Source organism: Lissotriton helveticus, chromosome 9 (assembly GCF_964261635.1).
Source record: "Lissotriton helveticus chromosome 9, aLisHel1.1, whole genome shotgun sequence".
NCBI lineage: Eukaryota > Metazoa > Chordata > Amphibia > Caudata > Salamandridae > Lissotriton > Lissotriton helveticus.
Genome location: NC_136070.1, coordinates 767860532 through 767878575, shown reverse-complemented (window position 1 = coordinate 767878575; position 18044 = coordinate 767860532).

Genomic DNA, 18044 nt, shown 5'->3' with positions numbered 1-18044 from the left:
AAAAACGAGCAACAGGTTAACGCAGAAGTGATGAAAATAATGATGATTAATATTGATGACGAGTATCCTGATTACTTCCGTTATGAGGTAGCTTCAGCTAAATGCTAAAAGGGCCGTCTGTCGTAATTTGGCAGCACCTGAGTTAGCATTTAGCTCAGCTACACGAACTTTCGCTGTTAACTTGACCAAACGTGAGGGGGCCATTTTGTATCTCCTTGATTCCATTTTGTATGAACATACGGCCTCGTGGTCAGCATGCCCTTTTGTCCTTCCTCTGTACCAATGACCCTTTACTTTGCCCAGCAACAGGCTATTTTTAGCACTGGTCAAGCTAGCACATGCGCACTTGAACATTTAGATTAATGAGCGGTCACCTCTTAGGAATGTTCCTTAAAACTGACCAGTGATACTAAACTCCTCCCACATGTTGGCTGTGTTCCAAAAATGTCCTTATATGTACCTAAACTGTGCAAAAGTATACCACCTACCTTTTTATTACTGTTCAACTTGTATAAAAGAGGTCGCGCACCGATGTTCGGTGTGATACTTCTTGCATTGCCGAAGGGTGCTGTAGGAATGTACCACCACCCCATGGGGTCTTAATAAACTTGTCTTTTGCATTTCCAGTTTCCGTGCCAACTTCTGTTCTATGGTGTTCGAGAGTTTTTGCAGAGTATGTAGACCTGACAGAACCCAATACCACACCTCATGTTGAATAACCACTTTTTAAAGCCACACAGTGACCAAAATTGCCATTTTAACAGACTTTTCCTCCTACTCAGAAGCTTCTATTTCGACCAATTTCTGGCAGAAAAATGACTCTAAACACACTTATTTTAGTTCCAAAAGTAATAATTCACATTTAATAGTCGTTTACAGTCAAAAGAGAAAACAATAAAAAATGACCATTTCTGACTATGTGCAGAAAGTTCGATAGGTCCGGGTCATCGCATTTCATCAAAAAAATTATTTTTTCAAATGTTACAGTCAAAAGAGAAAACAATAAAAAATGACCATTTCTGACCATATGGAGAAAGTTCGACAGGTCCGTGGTCATCGTTATAAATCATAAAAAGGTATTTTTTCAAATGTTGAAAAAATGATTCAAAATGTCAAATGGATTGTGCCTCATGTTGAATAACCAATTTTTAAAGCCACACAGTGACCAAAATTGCCATTTTAACAGACTTTTCCTCCTACTCAGAAGCTTCTATTTCGACCAATTTCTGGCAGAAAAATGACTCTAAACACTCTTATTTTAGTTCCAAAAGTGACAATTCTTATTTAATAGTCATTTACAGTCAAAAGAGAAAACATTAAAACATGACCATTTCTGACCATCTGGAGAAAGTTTGACAGGTCCGGGGTCATCGTTTTTCATCACAAAATACATTTTTTCAACTGTAGAAAGAATTATTCAAACTGTCAATTGGATTGTGCCTCATGTTGAATAACCACTTTTTAAAGTCCCACAGTGACCAAAATTGCAATTTTTACAGACATTTCCTCCTACTCAGAAGCTTCTATTTCGGCCAATTTCTAGCAAAAAAATTACTCTAAACACTCTTATTTTAGTTCCAAAAGTGATAATTCATAGTTAATAGTAATTTACAGTCAGAAGAGAAAACATTAAAACATGACCATTTCTGACCATCTGGAGAAAGTTCGACAGGTCCGGGTCATCGTTTTTCATCCAAAATTTTTTTTTTCAATTGTTGAAAAAATGATTCAAAATGTCTAATGGATTGTGCCTCATGTTGAATAACCAATTTTTAAAGCCACACAGTGACCAAAATTGCCGTTTTAACAAACTTTTCCTCCTACTCAGAAGCTTCTATTTCGGCCAATTTCTAGCAGAAAAATGACTCTAAACACTCTTTTTTAGTTCCAAAAGTGATAATTCTTATTTAATAGTCATTTACAGTCAAAAGAGAAAACATAAAAATAATCACCATTTCTGACCATCTGGAGAAAGTTCGACAGGTCCGGGGTCATCGTTTTTCATCAATAAAATTATTTTTTCAAATGCTGAAAAAATGATTCAAAATGTCTAATGGATTGTGCCTCATGTTGAATAACCAATTTTTGAAGCCACACAGTGACCAAAATTGCCATTTCAACAGACTTTTCCTCCTACTCAGAAGCTTCTATTTCGACAAATTTCTGGCAGAAAAATGACTCTAAACACACTTATTTTAGTTCCAAAAGTGATAATTCACATTTAATAGTCATTTACAGTCAAAAAAGAAAACAATAAAAAATGACTATTTCTGACTATGTGGAGAAAGTTCGACAGGTCCGGGGTCATCGTTTTTCATCAAAAAAATTATTTTTTCAAATGTTGAAAAAATGATTCAAAATGTCAAATAATTCATTATGTTGATGTTGAATAACCAATTTTTAAAGCCACACAGTGACCAAAATTGCCATTGCCAACGGACTTTTCCTCATACTCAATAGCTTCTATTTCTACCAATTTCTGGCAGAAAAATGACTCTAAACACACTTATTTTAGTTCCAAAAGTGATAATTCAAATTAATAGTCATTTACAGTAAAAAAAGAAAACATTAAAAAATGACCATTTCTGACTATGTGGAGAAAGTTCGACAGGTCCAGGGTCATCGTTTTTCATCAAAAAAAACTATTTTTTTAAACGTTGAAAAAATGATGCAAAATGTCAAAAGGATTGTGCCTCATGTTGAATAACCACTTTTTAAAACCCCACAGTGGCCAAAATTGCCATTTTTATAGACTTTTCCTCCTACTCAGAAGCTTCTATTTCGGCCAATTTCTAGCAGAAAAATGACTCTAAAAACTATTATTTTAGTTCCAAAAGTGATAATTCTTATTTAATAGTCCTTTACAGTCAAAAGAGAAAACATTAAAAAAATGACCATTTCTGACCATCTGGAGAAAGATCGACAGGTCCGGGGTCATCGTTGTTCATCAAAAAAAATATTTTTTCAAATGTTGAAAAAATGATTTAAAATGTCAAATGGATTGTGCCTCATGTTGAATAACCACTTTTTAAAGTCACACAGTGACCAAAATTGCCATTTTAACAGACTTTTCCTCCTACTCAGAAGCTTCTATTTCAACCAAGTTCTGGTAGAAAAATTACTCTAAACACACTTATTTTAGTTCCAAAAGTAATAATTCACATTTAATAGTCGTTTACAGTCAAAAGAGAAATCAATAAAAAATGACCATTTCTGACTATGTGGAGAAAGTTCGACAGGTCCAGGGTCATCGCTTTTCATCAAAAAAATGATTTTTTTATATGTTGAAAAAATTATGCAAAATGTCAAAAGGATTGTGCCTGATGTTGAATAACCACTTTTTAAAGCCCCACAGTGACCAAAATTGCAATTTTAACAGACTTTTCCTCCTACTCAGAAGCTTCTATTTCGACCAATTTCTGGCAGAAAAATTACTCTAAACACACTGATTTTAGTTCCAAAAGTGATAATTCACATTTAATAGTCATAAGAGAAAACATTAAAAAATGACCATTTCTGACCATATGGAGAAAGTTCGACAGGTCCGTGTTCATAGTTTTTCATCAAAAAAAGTTATTTTTTCAAATGTTGAGAAAATTATTCAAAATGTCAAATGGATCGTGCCTCATGTTGAATAACCACTTTTTAAAGCCACACAGTGACCAAAATTGCGATTTTAAAAGACTTTTCCTCCTACTCAGAAGCTTCTATTTCGACCAATTTCTGGCAGAAAAATGACTCTAAACACCCTAATTTAAGTTCCAAAAGTGATAATTCACATTTAATAGTCATTTACAGTCAAAAAAGAAAACAATAAAAAATGACTATTTCTGACTATGTGGAGAAAGTTCGACAGGTCCGGGGTCATCGTTTTTCATCAAAAAAAGTTATTTTTTCAAATGTTGAAAAAATGATTCAAAATGTCAAATGGATTGTGCCTCATGTTGAAAAACCAATTTTTAAAGCCACACAGTGACCAAAATTGCCATTTTAACAGACTTTTCCTCCTACTCAGAAGCTTCTATTTCGACCAATTTCTGGCAGAAAAATGACTCTAAACACTCTTATTTTAGTTCCAAAAGTGATAATTCCTATTTAATAGTCATTTACAGTCAAAAGAGAAAACATTAAAACATGACCATTTCTGACCATCTGGAGAAAGTTCGACAGGTCATCGTTGTTCATCAAAAAAAATATTTTTTCAAATGTTGAAAAATTGATTCAAAATTTCAAAAGGATTGTGCCTTATGTTGAATAACCACTTTTTAAAGCCCCACAGTGACTAAAATTGCCATTTTTACAGACTTTTCCTCCTCCTCAGAAGCTTCTATTTCAACCAAGTTCTGGTAGAAAAATTACTCTAAACACACTTATTTTAGTTCCAAAAGTAATAATTCACATTTAATAGTCGTTTACAGTCAAAAGAGAAATCAATAGAAAATGACCATTTCTGACTATGTGGAGAAAGTTCGACAGGTCCAGGGTCATCGTTTTTCATCAAAAAAATGATTTTTTTATATGTTGCAAAAATTATGCTAAATGTCAAAAGGATTGTGCCTGATGTTGAATAACCACTTTTTAAAGCCCCACAGTGACCAAAATTGCCATTTTTACAGACTTTTCCTCCTACTCAGAAGCTTCAATTTCTGGCAGAAAAATTACTCTAAACACTTTTTTTAGTTCCAAAAGTGATAATTCATATTTAATAGTAATTTACAGTCAAAAGAGAACACATAAAAAAATGACAATTTCTGACCATCTGGAGAAAGTTTGACAGGTCTTTTTTTCATCAAAAAAAATTATTTATTCAAATGTTGAAAAAATGATTCAAAATGTCAAATGGATTGTGCCTCATGTTGAATAACCACTTTTTAAAGCCACACAGTGACCAAAATTTCCATTGCCAACAGACTTTTCCTCCTACTTAGAAGCTTCTATTTCGAACAATTTCTGGCAGAAAAATTACTCTAAACACACTTATTTTAGTTCCAAAAGTGATAATTCAAATTTAATAGTCATAAGAGAAAACATTAAAAAGTGACCATTTCTGACCATATGGAGAAAGTTCGACAGGTCTGTGGTCTTCGTTTTTCATCAAAAAAATTATTTTTTCAAATGTTGAAAAAATGATTCAAAATGTCAAATGGATTGTGCCTCATGTTGAATAACCACTTTTTAAAGCCACACAGTGACCAAAATTGCCATTTTAACAGACTGTTCCTCCTACTCAGAAGCTTCTATTTCGACCAATTTCTTGCAGAAAAATGACTCTAAACACACTTATTTTAGTTCCAAAAGTGATAATTCACATTTAATAGTCATTTACAGTCAAAAAAGAAAACATAAAAAAATGACCATTTCTGACTATGTGGAGAAAGTTCGACAGGTCCAGGGTCATCGTTTTTCATCAAAAAAAAATATTTTTTCAAATATTGAAAAAATGATTCAAAATGTCAAATGGATTGTGCCTCATGTTGAATAACCACTTTTTAAAGCCACACAGTGACCAAAATTGCCATTGCCAACAGACTTTTCCTCATACTCAATAGCTTCTATTTCGACCAATTTCTGGCAGAAAAATGACTCTAAACACACTTATTTTAGTTCCAAAAGCGATAATTCACATTTAATAGTCGTTTACAGTCAAAAGAGAAAACAATAAAAAATGACCATTTCTGACTATGTTGAGAAAGTTCGACAGGTCCGGGGTCATCGTTTTTCATCAATAAAATAATTTTTTCAAATGCTGAAAAAATGATTCAAAATGTCTAATGGATTGTGCCTCATGTTGAATAACCAATTTTTAAAGCCACACAGTGACCAAAATTGCCGTTTTAACAAACTTTTCCTCCTACTCAGAAGCTTCTATTTCGGCCAATTTCTAGCAGAAAAATGACTCTAAACACTCTTTTTTAGTTCCAAAAGTGATAATTCTTATTTAATTGTCATTTACAGTCAAAAGAGAAAACATAAAAATAATCACCATTTCTGACCATCTGGAGAAAGTTCGACAGGTCCGGGGTCATCGTTTTTCATCAATAAAATTATTTTTTCAAATGCTGAAAAAATGATTCAAAATGTCTAATGGATTGTGCCTCATGTTGAATAACCAATTTTTGAAGCCACACAGTGACCAAAATTGCCATTTCAACAGACTTTTCCTCCTACTCAGAAGCTTCTATTTCGACAAATTTCTGGCAGAAAAATGACTCTAAACACACTTATTTTAGTTCCAAAAGTGATAATTCACATTTAATAGTCATTTACAGTCAAAAAAGAAAACAATAAAAAATGACTATTTCTGACTATGTGGAGAAAGTTCGACAGGTCCGGGGTCATCGTTTTTCATCAAAAAATTATTTTTTCAAATGTTGAAAAAATGATTCAAAATGTCAAATAATCCATTATGTTGATGTTGAATAACCAATTTTTAAAGCCACACAGTGACCAAAATTGCCATTGCCAACGGACTTTTCCTCATACTCAATAGCTTCTATTTCTACCAATTTCTGGCAGAAAAATGACTCTAAACACACTTATTTTAGTTCCAAAAGTGATAATTCAAATTAATAGTCATTTACAGTCAAAAAAGAAAACATTAAAAAATGACAATTTCTGACTATGTGGAGAAAGTTCGACAGGTCAAGGGTCATCGTTTTTCATCAAAAAAAACTATTTTTTTAAACGTTGAAAAAATGATGCAAAATGTCAAAAGGATTGTGCCTCATGTTGAATAACCACTTTTTAAAACCCCACAGTGACCAAAATTGCCATTTTTATAGACTTTTCCTCCTACTCAGAAGCTTCTATTTCGGCCAATTTCTAGCAGAAAAATGACTCTAAAAACTATTATTTTAGTTCCAAAAGTGATAATTCTTATTTAATAGTCCTTTACAGTCAAAAGAGAAAACATTAAAAAAATGACCATTTCTGACCATCTGGAGAAAGATCGACAGGTCCGGGGTCATCGTTGTTCATCAAAAAAAATATTTTTTCAAATGTTGAAAAAATGATTTAAAATGTCAAATGGATTGTGCCTCATGTTGAATAACCACTTTTTAAAGTCACACAGTGACCAAAATTGCCATTTTAACAGACTTTTCCTCCTACTCAAGTTCTGGTAGAAAAATTACTCTAAACACACTTATTTTAGTTCCAAAAGTAATAATTCACATTTAATAGTCGTTTACAGTCAAAAGAGAAATCAATAAAAAATGACCATTTCTGACTATGTGGAGAAAGTTCGACAGGTCCAGGGTCATCGCTTTTCATCAAAAAAATGATTTTTTTATATGTTGAAAAAATTATGCAAAATGTCAAAAGGATTGTGCCTGATGTTGAATAACCACTTTTTAAAGCCCCACAGTGACCAAAATTGCCATTTTTACAGACTTTTCCTCCTACTCAGAAGCTTCTATTTCAACCAATTTCTGGCAGAAAAATTACTCTAAACACTTTTTTTAGTTCCAAAAGTGATAATTCATATTTAATAGTAATTTACAGTCAAAAGAGAACACATAAAAAAATGACAATTTCTGACCATCTGGAGAAAGTTTGACAGGTCTTTTTTTCATCAAAAAAAATTATTTATTCAAATGTTGAAAAAATGATTCAAAATGTCAAATGGATTGTGCCTCATGTTGAATAACCACTTTTTAAAGCCACACAGTGACCAAAATTGCCATTGCCAACAGACTTTTCCTCCTACTTAGAAGCTTCTATTTCGACCAATTTCTGGCAGAAAAATTACTCTAAACACACTTATTTTAGTTCCAAAAGTGATAATTCAAATTTAATAGTCATAAGAGAAAACATTAAAAAGTGACCATTTCTGACTATATGGAGAAAGTTCGACAGGTCTGTGGTCTTCGTTTTTCATCAAAAAATTATTTTTTCAAATGTTGAAAAAATGATTCAAAATGTCAAATGGATTGTGCCTCATGTTGAATAACCACTTTTTAAAGCCACACAGTGACCAAATTTGCCATTTTAACAGACTGTTCCTCCTACTCAGAAGCTTCTATTTCGACCAATTTCTTGCAGAAAAATGACTCTAAACACACTTATTTTAGTTCCAAAAGTGATAATTCACATTTAATAGTCATTTACAGTCAAAAGAGAAAACAATAAAAAATGACCATTTCTGACTATGTTGAGAAAGTTCGACAGGTCCGGGGTCATCGTTTTTCATCAATAAAATAATTTTTTCAAATGCTGAAAAAATGATTCAAAATGTCTAATGGATTGTGCCTCATGTTGAATAACCAATTTTTAAAGCCACACAGTGACCAAAATTGCCGTTTTAACAAACTTTTCCTCCTACTCAGAAGCTTCTATTTCGGCCAATTTCTAGCAGAAAAATGACTCTAAACACTCTTTTTTAGTTCCAAAAGTGATAATTCTTATTTAATTGTCATTTACAGTCAAAAGAGAAAACATAAAAATAATCACCATTTCTGACCATCTGGAGAAAGTTCGACAGGTCCGGGGTCATCGTTTTTCATCAATAAAATTATTTTTTCAAATGCTGAAAAAATGATTCAAAATGTCTAATGGATTGTGCCTCATGTTGAATAACCAATTTTTGAAGCCACACAGTGACCAAAATTGCCATTTCAACAGACTTTTCCTCCTACTCAGAAGCTTCTATTTCGACAAATTTCTGGCAGAAAAATGACTCTAAACACACTTATTTTAGTTCCAAAAGTGATAATTCACATTTAATAGTCATTTACAGTCAAAAAAGAAAACAATAAAAAATGACTATTTCTGACTATGTGGAGAAAGTTCGACAGGTCCGGGGTCATCGTTTTTCATCAAAAAAATTATTTTTTCAAATGTTGAAAAAATGATTCAAAATGTCAAATAATCCATTATGTTGATGTTGAATAACCAATTTTTAAAGCCACACAGTGACCAAAATTGCCATTGCCAACGGACTTTTCCTCATACTCAATAGCTTCTATTTCTACCAATTTCTGGCAGAAAAATGACTCTAAACACACTTATTTTAGTTCCAAAAGTGATAATTCAAATTAATAGTCATTTACAGTCAAAAAAGAAAACATTAAAAAATGACAATTTCTGACTATGTGGAGAAAGTTCGACAGGTCAAGGGTCATCGTTTTTCATCAAAAAAAACTATTTTTTTAAACGTTGAAAAAATGATGCAAAATGTCAAAAGGATTGTGCCTCATGTTGAATAACCACTTTTTAAAACCCCACAGTGACCAAAATTGCCATTTTTATAGACTTTTCCTCCTACTCAGAAGCTTCTATTTCGGCCAATTTCTAGCAGAAAAATGACTCTAAAAACTATTATTTTAGTTCCAAAAGTGATAATTCTTATTTAATAGTCCTTTACAGTCAAAAGAGAAAACATTAAAAAAATGACCATTTCTGACCATCTGGAGAAAGATCGACAGGTCCGGGGTCATCGTTGTTCATCAAAAAAAATATTTTTTCAAATGTTGAAAAAATGATTTAAAATGTCAAATGGATTGTGCCTCATGTTGAATAACCACTTTTTAAAGTCACACAGTGACCAAAATTGCCATTTTTACAGACTTTTCCTCCTACTCAGAACCAATTTCTGGCAGAAAAATTACTCTAAACACTTTTTTTAGTTCCAAAAGTGATAATTCATATTTAATAGTAATTTACAGTCAAAAGAGAACACATAAAAAAATGACAATTTCTGACCATCTGGAGAAAGTTTGACAGGTCTTTTTTTCATCAAAAAAAATTATTTATTCAAATGTTGAAAAAATGATTCAAAATGTCAAATGGATTGTGCCTCATGTTGAATAACCACTTTTTAAAGCCACACAGTGACCAAAATTGCCATTGCCAACAGACTTTTCCTCCTACTTAGAAGCTTCTATTTCGACCAATTTCTGGCAGAAAAATTACTCTAAACACACTTATTTTAGTTCCAAAAGTGATAATTCAAATTTAATAGTCATAAGAGAAAACATTAAAAAGTGACCATTTCTGACTATATGGAGAAAGTTCGACAGGTCTGTGGTCTTCGTTTTTCATCAAAAAATTATTTTTTCAAATGTTGAAAAAATGATTCAAAATGTCAAATGGATTGTGCCTCATGTTGAATAACCACTTTTTAAAGCCACACAGTGACCAAATTTGCCATTTTAACAGACTGTTCCTCCTACTCAGAAGCTTCTATTTCGACCAATTTCTTGCAGAAAAATGACTCTAAACACACTTATTTTAGTTCCAAAAGTGATAATTCACATTTAATAGTCATTTACAGTCAAACAAGAAAACATTAAAAAATGACCATTTCTGACTATCTGGAGAAAGTTCGACAGGTCCAGGGTCATCGTTTTTCATAAAAAAAAAACATTTTTTCAAATGTTGAAAAAATGATTCAAAATGTCAAATGGATTGTGCCTCAATTTGAATAACCACTTTTTAAAGCCACACAGTGACCAAAATTGCCATTTTTACAGACTGTTCCTCCTACTCAGAAGCTTCTATTTCGACCAATTTCTGGCAGAAAAATTACTCTAAACACTTTTTTTAGTTCCAAAAGTGATAATTCATATTTAATAGTAATTTACAGTCAAAAGAGAACACATAAAAAAATGACAATTTCTGACCATCTGGAGAAAGTTTGACAGGTCGTTTTTCATAAAAAAAAATATTTTTTCAAATGTTGAAAAAATGATTCAAAATGTCAAATGGATTGTGCCTCATGTTGAATAACCACTTTTTAAAGCCACACAGTGACCAAAATTGCCATTGCCAACAGACTTTTCCTCATACTCAATAGCTTCTATTTCGACCAATTTCTGGCAGAAAAATGACTCTAAACACACTTATTTTAGTTCCAAAAGCGATAATTCACATTTAATAGTCGTTTACAGTCAAAAGAGAAAACAATAAAAAATGACCATTTCTGACTATGTTGAGAAAGTTCGACAGGTCCGGGGTCATCGTTTTTCATCAATAAAATTATTTTTTCAAATGCTGAAAAAATGATTCAAAATGTCTAATGGATTGTGCCTCATGTTGAATAACCAATTTTTAAAGCCCCACAGTGACCAAAATTGCCATTTTTACAAACTTTTCCTCCTACTCAGAAGCTACTATTTCGACCAATTTCTGGCAGAAAAATGACTCTAAACACACTTATTTTAGTTCCAAAAGTGATAATTCAAATTTAATAGTCATAAGAGAAGACATTAAAAAATGACCATTTCTGACCATATGGAGAAAGTTCGACAAGTCTGTGGTCTTCGTTTTTCATCAAAAAAATGTATTTTAACAAATGTTGAAAAAATGATGCTAAATGTCAAATGGATTGTGCCTCATGTTGAATAACCACTTTTTAAAGCCACACAGTGACCAAAATTGCCATTGCCAACAGACTTTTCCTCCTACTTAGAAGCTTCTATTTCGACCAATTTCTGGCAGGAAAATTAATCTAAACACACTTATTTTAGTTCCAAAAGTGATAATTCAAATTTAATAGTCCTTTACAGTCAAAAGAGAAAACATTAAAAAATGACCATTTCTGACCATCTGGAGAAAGATCGACAGGTCCGGGGTTATCGTTGTTCATCAAAAAAAATATTTTTTCAAATGTTGAAAAAATGATTCAAAATGTCAAATGGATTGTGCCTCATGTTGAATAACCACTTTTTAAAGCCACACAGTGACCAAAATTGCCATTTTTACAGACTTTTCCTCCTACTCAGAAACCTCTATTTCAGCCAATTTCTAGCAGAAAAATGACTCTAAACACTCTTATTTCAGTTCCAAAAGTGATAATTCACATTTAATAGTCATAGGAGAAAACATTAAAAAATGACCATTTCTGACCATCTGGAGAAAGTTCGACAGGTCTGTGGTCATCGTTTTTCATCAAAAAAAGTTGATTTTAACAAATGTTGAAAAAATGATGCAAAATGTCAAAAGGATTGTGCCTCATTTTGAATAACCACTTGACTAAAATTGCAATTTTTACAGACTTTTTCTCCTACTCAGAAGCTTCTATTTCGGCCAATTTCTAGCAGATAAATGACTCTAAACACTCTTATTTTAGTTCCAAAAGTGATAATTCTTATTTAATAGTCATTTACAGTCAAAAGAGAAAACATTAAAACCTGACCATTTCTGACCATCTGGAGAAAGTTCGACAGGTCCAGGGTCATCGTTTTTCATCACAAAATAAATTGGTTCAACTGTAGAAAGAATTATTCAAACTGTCAATTGGATTGTGCCTCATGTTGAATAACCACTTTTTAAAGCCCCACAGTGACCAAAATTGCAATTTTTACAGACTTTTCCTCCTACTCAGAAGCTTCAATTTCGATCAATTTCTGGCAGAAAATGACTCTAAACCCTCTTATTTTAGTTCCAAAAGTGATAATTCATATTAATAGTCATTTACAGTCAAAAGAGAAAACATTAAAATATGACCATTTCTGACCATCTGGAGAAAGTTTGACAGGTCCGGGTTCATCGTTTTTCATCAAAAAAATTATTTTATCAAATGTTGAAAAATGATGCAAAATGTCAAAAGGAGTGTGCCTCATGTTGAATACCCACTTTTTAAAACCCCACAGTGAACAAAATTGCCATGTTTACAGACTTTTCCTCCTACTCAGAAGCTTCTATTTCGGCCAATTTCTAGCAGAAAAATTACTCTAAACACTTTTTTTAGTTCCAAAAGTGATAATTCATATTTAATAGTAATTTACAGTCAAAAGAGAACACATAAAAAAATGACAATTTCTGACCATCTGGAGAAAGTTTGACAGGTCGTTTTTCATAAAAAAAATATATTTTTTCAAATGTTGAAAAAATGATTCAAAATGTCAAATGGATTGTGCCTCATGTTGAATAACCACTTTTTAAAGCCACACAGTGACCAAAATTGCCATTGCCAACAGACTTTTCCTCATACTCAATAGCTTCTATTTCGACCAATTTCTGGCAGAAAAATGACTCTAAACACACTTATTTTAGTTCCAAAAGTGATAATTCAAATTTAATAGTCATAAGAGAAAACATTAAAAAGTGACCATTTCTGACTATATGGAGAAAGTTCGACAGGTCTGTGGTCTTCGTTTTTCATCAAAAAATTATTTTTTCAAATGTTGAAAAAATGATTCAAAATGTCAAATGGATTGTGCCTCATGTTGAATAACCACTTTTTAAAGCCACACAGTGACCAAAATTGCCATTTTAACAGACTGTTCCTCCTACTCAGAAGCTTCTATTTCGACCAATTTCTTGCAGAAAAATGACTCTAAACACACTTATTTTAGTTCCAAAAGTGATAATTCACATTTAATAGTCATTTACAGTCAAACAAGAAAACATTAAAAAATGACCATTTCTGACTATCTGGAGAAAGTTCGACAGGTCCAGGGTCATCGTTTTTCATAAAAAAAAAACATTTTTTCAAATGTTGAAAAAATGATTCAAAATGTCAAATGGATTGTGCCTCAATTTGAATAACCACTTTTTAAAGCCACACAGTGACCAAAATTGCCATTTTTACAGACTGTTCCTCCTACTCAGAAGCTTCTATTTCGACCAATTTCTGGCAGAAAAATTACTCTAAACACTTTTTTTAGTTCCAAAAGTGATAATTCATATTTAATAGTAATTTACAGTCAAAAGAGAACACATAAAAAAATGACAATTTCTGACCATCTGGAGAAAGTTTGACAGGTCGTTTTTCATAAAAAAAAATATTTTTTCAAATGTTGAAAAAATGATTCAAAATGTCAAATGGATTGTGCCTCATGTTGAATAACCACTTTTTAAAGCCACACAGTGACCAAAATTGCCATTGCCAACAGACTTTTCCTCATACTCAATAGCTTCTATTTCGACCAATTTCTGGCAGAAAAATGACTCTAAACACACTTATTTTAGTTCCAAAAGCGATAATTCACATTTAATAGTCGTTTACAGTCAAAAGAGAAAACAATAAAAAATGACCATTTCTGACTATGTTGAGAAAGTTCGACAGGTCCGGGGTCATCGTTTTTCATCAATAAAATTATTTTTTCAAATGCTGAAAAAATGATTCAAAATGTCTAATGGATTGTGCCTCATGTTGAATAACCAATTTTTAAAGCCCCACAGTGACCAAAATTGCCATTTTTACAAACTTTTCCTCCTACTCAGAAGCTACTATTTCGACCAATTTCTGGCAGAAAAATGACTCTAAACACACTTATTTTAGTTCCAAAAGTGATAATTCAAATTTAATAGTCATAAGAGAAGACATTAAAAAATGACCATTTCTGACCATATGGAGAAAGTTCGACAAGTCTGTGGTCTTCGTTTTTCATCAAAAAAATGTATTTTAACAAATGTTGAAAAAATGATGCTAAATGTCAAATGGATTGTGCCTCATGTTGAATAACCACTTTTTAAAGCCACACAGTGACCAAAATTGCCATTGCCAACAGACTTTTCCTCCTACTTAGAAGCTTCTATTTCGACCAATTTCTGGCAGGAAAATTAATCTAAACACACTTATTTTAGTTCCAAAAGTGATAATTCAAATTTAATAGTCCTTTACAGTCAAAAGAGAAAACATTAAAAAATGACCATTTCTGACCATCTGGAGAAAGATCGACAGGTCCGGGGTTATCGTTGTTCATCAAAAAAAATATTTTTTCAAATGTTGAAAAAATGATTCAAAATGTCAAATGGATTGTGCCTCATGTTGAATAACCACTTTTTAAAGCCACACAGTGACCAAAATTGCCATTTTTACAGACTTTTCCTCCTACTCAGAAACCTCTATTTCAGCCAATTTCTAGCAGAAAAATGACTCTAAGCACTCTTATTTCAGTTCCAAAAGTGATAATTCACATTTAATAGTCATAGGAGAAAACATTAAAAAATGACCATTTCTGACCATCTGGAGAAAGTTCGACAGGTCTGTGGTCATCGTTTTTCATCAAAAAAAGTTGATTTTAACAAATGTTGAAAAAATGATGCAAAATGTCAAAAGGATTGTGCCTCATTTTGAATAACCACTTTTTAAAGCCCCACAGTGACTAAAATTGCAATTTTTACAGACTTTTTCTCCTACTCAGAAGCTTCTATTTCGGCCAATTTCTAGCAGATAAATGACTCTAAACACTCTTATTTTAGTTCCAAAAGTGATAATTCTTATTTAATAGTCATTTACAGTCAAAAGAGAAAACATTAAAACCTGACCATTTCTGACCATCTGGAGAAAGTTCGACAGGTCCAGGGTCATCGTTTTTCATCACAAAATAAATTGGTTCAACTGTAGAAAGAATTATTCAAACTGTCAATTGGATTGTGCCTCATGTTGAATAACCACTTTTTAAAGCCCCACAGTGACCAAAATTGCAATTTTTACAGACTTTTCCTCCTACTCAGAAGCTTCAATTTCGATCAATTTCTGGCAGAAAATGACTCTAAACCCTCTTATTTTAGTTCCAAAAGTGATAATTCATATTTAATAGTCATTTACAGTCAAAAGAGAAAACATTAAAATATGACCATTTCTGACCATCTGGAGAAAGTTTGACAGGTCCGGGTTCATCGTTTTTCATCAAAAAAATTATTTTATCAAATGTTGAAAAATGATGCAAAATGTCAAAAGGAGTGTGCCTCATGTTGAATACCCACTTTTTAAAACCCCACAGTGAACAAAATTGCCATGTTTACAGACTTTTCCTCCTACTCAGAAGCTTCTATTTCGGCCAATTTCTAGCAGAAAAATTACTCTAAACACTTTTTTTAGTTCCAAAAGTGATAATTCATATTTAATAGTAATTTACAGTCAAAAGAGAACACATAAAAAAATGACAATTTCTGACCATCTGGAGAAAGTTTGACAGGTCGTTTTTCATAAAAAAAATATATTTTTTCAAATGTTGAAAAAATGATTCAAAATGTCAAATGGATTGTGCCTCATGTTGAATAACCACTTTTTAAAGCCACACAGTGACCAAAATTGCCATTGCCAACAGACTTTTCCTCATACTCAATAGCTTCTATTTCGACCAATTTCTGGCAGAAAAATGACTCTAAACACACTTATTTTAGTTCCAAAAGCGATAATTCACATTTAATAGTCGTTTACAGTCAAAAGAGAAAACAATAAAAAATGACCATTTCTGACTATGTTGAGAAAGTTCGACAGGTCCGGGGTCATCGTTTTTCATCAATAAAATTATTTTTTCAAATGCTGAAAAAATGATTCAAAATGTCTAATGGATTGTGCCTCATGTTGAATAACCAATTTTTAAAGCCCCACAGTGACCAAAATTGCCATTTTTACAAACTTTTCCTCCTACTCAGAAGCTACTATTTCGACCAATTTCTGGCAGAAAAATGACTCTAAACACACTTATTTTAGTTCCAAAAGTGATAATTCAAATTTAATAGTCATAAGAGAAGACATTAAAAAATGACCATTTCTGACCATATGGAGAAAGTTCGACAAGTCTGTGGTCTTCGTTTTTCATCAAAAAAATGTATTTTAACAAATGTTGAAAAAATGATGCAAAATGTCAAATGGATTGTGCCTCATGTTGAATAACCACTTTTTAAAGCCACACAGTGACCAAAATTGCCATTGCCAACAGACTTTTCCTCCTACTTAGAAGCTTCTATTTCGACCAATTTCTGGCAGAAAAATTACTCTAAACACACTTATTTTAGTTCCAAAAGTGATAATTCAAATTTAATAGTCATAAGAGAAAACATTAAAAAATGACCATTTCTGACCATATGGAGAAAGTTCGACAGGTCTGTGGTCTTCGTTTTTCATCAAAAAAATTATTTTTTCAAATGTTGAAAAAATGATTCAAAATGTCAAAAGGATTGTGCCTCATGTTGAATAACCACTTTTTAAAGCCACACAGTGACCAAAATTGCCATTTTTACAGACTTTTCCTCCTACTCAGAAGCTTCTATTTCGACCAATTTCTGGCAGAAAATGACTCTAAACACACTTAGTTTAGTTCCAAAAGTGATAATTCTTATTTAATAGTCCTTTACAGTCAAAAGAGAAAACATTAAAAAATGACCATTTCTGACCATCTGGAGAAAGATCGACAGGTCCGGGGTTATCGTTGTTCATCAAAAAAAATATTTTTTCAAATGTTGAAAAAATGATTCAAAATGTCAAATGGATTGTGCCTCATGTTGAATAACCACTTTTTAAAGCCACACAGTGACCAAAATTGCCATTTTTACAGACTTTTCCTCCTACTCAGAAACCTCTATTTCAGCCAATTTCTAGCAGAAAAATGACTCTAAACACTCTTATTTTAGTTCCAAAGGTGATAATTCTTATTTAATAGTCATTTACAGTCAAAAGAGAAAACATTAAAACATGACCATTTCTGACCATCTTGAGAAAGTTCGACAGGTCATCGTTGTTCATCAAAAAAAATATTTTTTCAAATGTTGAAAAAATGATTCAAAATGTCAAATGGATTGTGCCTCATGTTGAATAACCAATTTTTAAAGCCCCACAGTAACCAAAATTGCCATTTTAATAGACTTTTCCTCCTACTCAGAAGCTTCTATTTCGGCCAATTTCTAGCAGAAAAATGACTCTAAACACTATTATTTTAGTTCCAAAAGTGATAATTCTTATTTAATAGTCATTTACAGTCAAAAGAGAAAACATTAAAATATGACCATTTCTGACCATCTGGAGAAAGTTTGACAGGTCCGGGTTCATCGTTTTTCATCAAAAAAATTATTTTATCAAATGTTGAAAAATGATGCAAAATGTCAAAAGAAGTGTGCCTCATGTTGAATACCCACTTTTTAAAACCCCACAGTGAACAAAATTGCCATGTTTACAGACTTTTCCTCCTACTCAGAAGCTTCTATTTCGGCCAATTTCTAGCAGAAAAATGACTCTAAACACTATTATTTTAGTTCCAAAAGTGATAATTCTTATTTAATAGTCCTTTACAGTCAAAAGAGAAAACATTAAAAAATGACCATTTCTGACCATCTGGAGAAAGATCGACAGGTCCGGGGTCATCGTTGTT